At 38.7% G+C, this 6,839-nt stretch overlaps 1 non-coding gene across 1 annotated transcript; it reads right to left on the bottom strand.

Annotated features, from left to right (window-relative positions):
- Positions 1 to 2,346: 2,346 nt before the first annotated feature.
- On the bottom strand, positions 2,347 to 2,418 carry Trnag-ucc. Its single transcript has one exon. It is a non-coding gene; the product is annotated as a tRNA-Gly (tRNA).
- Between the last annotated feature and the right edge of the window lie 4,421 nt (positions 2,419 to 6,839).

Here is a 6,839-nt window from a genome sequence, read left to right as displayed (position 1 = left end):
TCAAGCATCTGGGCTGAACGCACACAACTTGGTGTGACAAGGGTGTTTTTTCTTTCATAGTTATCTCGCATCTCCGACGACCAATCGAGCTCAAAATTTCACAGGTTTGTTATTTTATGCATGTTGAGATGCACCAAGTGAGAAGACTGGTCTTTGACAATTGCCAATAGTGTCCACTGTCTTTAAACACAGAGGCTCGTCATTAGAGACCCCCCCCCCCCCATAAAAATAGACTTTGTGTGAGTGCCTGCAGGTTACTATTGACTTTTGAGTGGACCATGTATGTCCTTATGATTCACCTATAGGCCTACCCGATAAAAAGTTCCCGGAACCTGGTGGGGAGCATTTGGACGCGGTCCCTAGGTCGTGTTCATTCCAAAAGTCAAGCAGCCGAGACCTACTCACGGTTGGCATCAAAATTACGTGCCGGTTCAACATGGACAGCCAGTTCATGTTGTATAGAGTGGAGAATGATTGATAATGTCAGTCACATGGATGCACAACACGAAAACCCGCCCCTCGAAAAAAGCAGAAGACAAAACTACATTGTGTTGTGTGCTGACCTTGACTACACAATAGGGCCAATGTATGTGTGTATACGCAGTGAATGAGTTACCTGTATATTATAGCAGTAGTAGCGCCAAATGCCATGCACAATGTATTAGTTGCTCAAAAATCACGATTTGCTACTCAAAATGTATTGGTATTAGTGTGAACAACAAAACCCGAAGAATTGTACACTTCTCAATGATATAATAATATAATTGTCTGAGTTTTTATATATTTTTTTATGAAGAAGGAGGACCCAATTTTATTAAAACTTTTTCGAACCTGTTATTTTTGTATATTTTTGGAATTATTTTATAATTATAGGTTCAATTTGTTTTTCAAAATGATATTATTAGTTTAAACTGTCTCAATTATTTGTAAACAAGGTTCTTACCCAATTACAAGTTTGTGTAAACATTTGATGAATGAATACAACAATCATTTAGTTTCAATCTCAAAGCTTCTTATATGAAAGCTCAACAACAAGTTAAAAAAAAGAAACTGTTTAAGAGTTCGATGACAACATCAAAAGGTTGCCTGTGTGTTTATTGAAACTATACTCATGCATTTGTCTATAAATGTTGCATGCTTCTGTTGTTTGGATGAATATGTCTCAGATGAATGTGCTGTTCACTGTTCAGCAAGGACCAGAAAAAAATCCAGTATATTAATTTTATTTATTAAAACCACATATTTTCAGCACACCTAATCATTTTGGGGGAATTAGGGCCTCTTGGGGGGGGGGGGGGGTAAACAAACTCCAAAACACAGTGACAAAAGGCTACTTTGGCAGAAATGTTGTAGAAATAAAAAATAGTATATACTAAAAAAGAATTTGATCACACACTATAGGACAAATTGACGAGCTTAACACCACACGATGAAAAATAAACAAACAAAATTCATTCTAGATATAAAAAAAAAAACCAAAACAACACAAACAACAACAAAACAAACAAACAAACAAACAAACAAACAAACAAACAAACAAACAAACAAACAAACAAACAAACAAACAAACAAACAAACAAACAAACAAACAAACAAACAAACAAACAAACAAACAAACAAACAAACAAACAAACAAACAAACAAACAAACTTCTTGTATGCATAATAGCGTACAATGTCTTTCACAAAACTATGAGCCTAAGTTATTGGCTATACCATGCCCCACAGATATTCCTTCTTTCAAAATCACTCCAGAAATAAATAAATAAAGTGCTGTTCATGGTTTAAATTACACTTGTTTGAAGAACTAGCTAGCCATGACTATCATCCCTTTTAAATTTAGACAATTGGGACACTTTTATAATTCACAAGATTCATAGAAAGTGAACTGCTGTAAGTAATCTCTCCCGGTTTGGCCATGTAGTAGGCCTAAGACTTTGTGAAAAGTGAGACACAAATAAGAGCCCATTTTATAGGACCTGGGGTGGATTTCACAAAGGTAGTCCTAACTTAGGACTAGTCCTAGGCAATGCTAAGAGATAGGACCAGTCCTAAGTTAGGATGAGTTACTGGTCCTAACTTAGGACCAGTCCTATCTCTTAGCATTGCTTAGGACTAGTCCTACGTTAGGACTACCTTTGTGAAATCCACCCCTGTATACATTATTTATAAGGCCTTTTTGAATAACACTAAAATGACTCTATTATTGCTCTCATGCACTGGGCCTGACTAAGAAGCAAAACAGACGATGAAGTATATTAGAAAGATAAACAGTAATTACAATTGTCGTCTAAAGGTATTACAGAGTAACAGTAAACAATTTATCTTCGGTAAATAAAAAAACTCTTGCGTTGGCCGGGAGTCGAACCCGGGTCAATTGCTTGGAAGGCAACTATTCTCACCGCTATACCACCAACGCTTCACAACATATAGACGGGTTTCATACAAATTGTACTGTGTACCAATACGAAAATCTGCTGACATTGTCAAAACTTTACGTTACGCACGCCGCACTTGGTTCATTCACGTTTAATCCTCGTAACAACAGCAACAGTGTATTAGGGGCTCTCAGTTTTATTTACATTCTGTATCAGGAAGGATTTCATGGAAAACAATGAAGTTTATTTGTTTTCAGATCGGGTCCGGAAGATAGAAACCCGCCCAGTTTATTGCCCCGTGCTCAGAGTCACCAAGCACATTGATAAGTGAGTAAAGGATAAAACACACAGCCTAACCGACTAACCGACATGGGGCAGGTCTATTGTAAATCTCAACTATAAATATCACTTAGTAAATTCCTGAATTCGGACTCGCACAGCTCATCCTTGATTGAGCCTCTCACAAACTCACCGACAGCTACAAACGGCGCCCTCTCTGTTGTGTACCCCGTGTAAAAGTAGATCATAAAAAACACATAAACACTAGATGGCGCTATGTAACTCGGGATGGCTCAGTGCTCTGTAAAAGTCAGCAAAGCATTGATTCTTTGATCATCCTACCTGAGTTATTCCAATATTTTATTGCTTAGGCTTAGACTGAAATGTAGGACAGATAATCGGGGGAAAATCAAATACTTTCTATCTGAGATTTTACTTTAAAAAAAAACCCGTACATAGTCCTACACTTTTGGTAATTATAGTATCCTCTTGCATGGTTCGTTCTATCATAATATATGTAGCATAAAATAACAAACCTGAGAAAAGTTATGCTCAATTATTCATCGATGTGGTAAAAAAATAGTGAGAAAAACACACAATTATTTTGTTGCACATTGTGTATTTTTGTATATCTATAAAAGGCTTCATGCCTGATACGTTCTCAGATATTATTGTATGCGACAACCTCTTTTTAAAAACCTCTTCTAAAACTGTGTTTAGAGTTTCAACACATTTCTAAGCAAAATAGTGTTGTACCCGTTTTGTTAACATGTATAACTTAAACATGTTTAGATTATTGTGGATGTTTGAATGCTACAAACCATTTGAGCAGGTGTCAAAAAGATAAGAATGCTTACCGTTTTAACATTGTTGAAAAGGTGGGGGTAGGCCTACAACACTGTGTTCACACTCTATAAACAGAGTTTGCGAAGGTTCCCGTAATGTTTGATACAACCAGCTTTTTTACCAAGTAACTTTTTATGGTCACTACTATTTGGGTTGTTACCAAAGGTATACGATTCCTTTATCTAAAATTGATGGAGTTTTCTCAGGGTGTGAGTTTTTCAAGATGGTAATGTTTATTCATTTAAAGGGATAGCAAAACATTCTTTGATACCAGAAGTATAACTTCTTGTCAAACTGCCGGTTTTTACTTTAAGGATACAACCCTTAACAGTTTTCCCGTGGACAATTTCATAGACAAAGCTAAAAAAGTGTGCTTAAAACTTCCTACCGGCCGGTTAAATGATGTTGATTTGCAATGTGGGAGAAAAATACTGTGGATCCTATAGCAATTGTTAAATGAACACGTTGCTTTGGATCGGACGAGTTGGTCGATAAAAAGCGTTTGCAACCGTTTGTTATAAATACATATGATTGGAAAGATGTTGTAAAAGTAGAATACAATGATCTACACAAATATCCCTCGAAATTGTGTGGTTTTCCTTTTACATCGTCGACTAACACAGTCGGCCATTGATGGGAGTCAAATTTTTGACTCCCATAAGTGGCCGACCGTGTTTCCTCGCGACGTAAAGGGAAACCGTGCAATTCCGAGGCATGTTTGTGTGGATCATTATATTCTACTTTTAAATTATCTATCTAACCACTTGCATTCAATAACAAACGTTTACAAATGCTTTTCGAAATCGAAGACCAACTCGACCGATCCAAGGCAACGTGTTCCTTTAATCGAAGTAAGCATTTTAAACATAAATATAGTAACTGCAGTCCAATATCTGAGACGTGATGTGATTTTTTAAGTTTTTCATTTCAGGGAAGGCGACTCACTTTCCGTGGAGGTCAGCAATCACTCAATTAGAGTTTCAAAATATAATGGATGTATTGAGAAAAGTACACCACGTGCAATTGTTTATATTGTTGTTTACTCCTTCTATTGTTTTTCTTCTGAAAAGTCTTCTGGTATAAAGATGTTTGCTGTCTAAATAAGCTTCTTTTTCATCCTTTGAAATATTATTATATCAGGTTAGCATCTTACAGTAAACACTTCCTAATAGGAATAATACATTTCTTGTAACTAAAAAGTGGACTAGGATGGTTATTTTGTCTACTCCTTATGAAAACAGAACAATTATCAACATCCCTTTAAGAATATTATTTAGTTAAGAATTTAGACGACGGGTCAAAGGTCATGGGTGTAGCTTCTTATCGACGGAAAGCTGACATTGTTTTCACAGCTATACCAGGATTAGATATTCAACACCAATGGATTGGGATGAAGTAACAAAGCCAGAGATGTTGCCAGCTTCCGAGTCCCCGCCGGTGCCACAGTTTTAACGATTTAAAGCGGTGTCGAGGCCCATGAAGTACCGTAGCTGAACGGGTTGGGTGACATGATATTGTGTGGAATCTTCGCTCTTTATTGTCCGCGGTCGGGACAGCAAGACAACCAGCTGGATAACGTGATGCTACGAAGGTGTGCGGCATGGCCCCGGGCGAAGAGGTGAAATTACCCGTACCATCCAATGGGGCGGCGCGGCCACGCAGGTGCGACGGGGCGATTGCCACTTGTCGGTTCGGGTGTTGTTTTTCTAGTTTTGCGTGTCGGTTTGTGTTAAACTCTAAAACGAGGAAACTGAGACCCTACTCGCTTCGTTGCTGGGCTCGACCGCTGGGGTTCGACGAACTTGAAGCCGGGTTCCCTTATATCCAAAGAGACCATTATGAGCTTCATGAAAATGGAGAGTTGCATAGAAGAATTGACCGGAATGATATTAATACTGCCAATATATTGGTCAGAATGCAGCCCGGGGCCCTCTGTGTCAATGATACATAGCCATGGAAGGAAAACACAAGATACGATGAAATCTGAGCGATCTAGGAAGACGAGCATGTTGGGGGAAATTAACTTGGATCATTGAGGGCCAATAGTGTCTTAAAGACGGCTTGTAGTTCTCCCTCGGTGCTCAAAGCTACACCACACTCAAGCATCTAGATTGAACAGGATTAATGTCAGTGTGAGCCCTGACCAATTCTGAGTCAGACTGACCTGGATTGAGCCATCATGTCTTGCTGATCAAAATACTCATGGGAAGGACACAAATATTATCCGTATCAAGGTTCTTTGACTTCGATTCTTCGGACTCAAACTAAATCAAAGTCTTGCCACACTTATTTCAGGTCAAGTTAAGTCGAGTTTCTAGAGTTAAAGGCACTGGACACTGTTGGCAATTACTCAAAATAACCGTTGGCAGTTAAAAAACTTACTCGATAACGAGGAATCGAGAGCTGTTGTTAGTATAAAACATTGTGATAAACGGCTTCCTGAGTAATGTAGTTTTGAGAAAGAGAGGTACATTCTCATTTTATAAACACCCAAATTTGTGCAACAAGTTTCTTTCATTAATTTCTTGCAACCTTGATGACCAATTGAGACAAAAAAATTCACAATTTATTTTATTTTATGCATAATATGTTGGGACGGTTACAGCTCGATAGTCCGATGGTTCGATGGTCCGAAGGTTTGTTAGTCCGAAGGTTCCCGAAGGTTCGTTAGTCCGAATTGACAATAAGGTTCGATCGTTGATTCGGACTATCGGACCTTATCGCCGATTAGGACTACCGAACCTTCGGACCAGTGAACCTTCGGATCAATGAATCTTCGGACTAATGAACCTTCGGACTATCGCATCAAATGTTCGGATTAACAAACCCTATTTCATTTTCGGACTAATGAACCCCTCTTATGGGAAATTTGTGCGTTCGGACTATCGAACCTTCGGACTATTGAATCCTCGGACTATTCGGACATTCGGACTATCGGACGGACACCGTTGGGTTACAGGACTTTGACAATTACCCAAGGTTTTCAGTGGCTTTAATTTCCGGTCACTGCGAAGTAGATACTGTTAACGTTTTTGTGCATGGTGCTACGCTGCGTCGCAGTAACGAATATTTCAACCGAAACATTCAAGTTTGAATTGTCTTTAGTTTATTGTGCAGGCTGAATGGATTCGTGTGATTCAAACCTTATGCAGAAATAATTTTCGAAAGTCCCTTTTTAAATCGAGAAACTATTTCCAGAGATTAACAGTAAACACTCAGACCGAGTAGCGCATTTTGTTGCACGAGGCTGATACTCCACAGGGAGCTGAGATGGTTTAAGGAGTGAATTAAGGCCCAGTGACCAGGGGTAATAATGTGAAGCGCTTTGAGACACCCG

Source organism: Asterias rubens, chromosome 1, assembly GCF_902459465.1.
Source record: "Asterias rubens chromosome 1, eAstRub1.3, whole genome shotgun sequence".
In the NCBI taxonomy this organism is placed as follows: domain Eukaryota; kingdom Metazoa; phylum Echinodermata; class Asteroidea; order Forcipulatida; family Asteriidae; genus Asterias; species Asterias rubens.
Note: the sequence above shows the minus strand (reverse complement) of the source record. Positions and strands in the feature narration are given on the sequence as shown.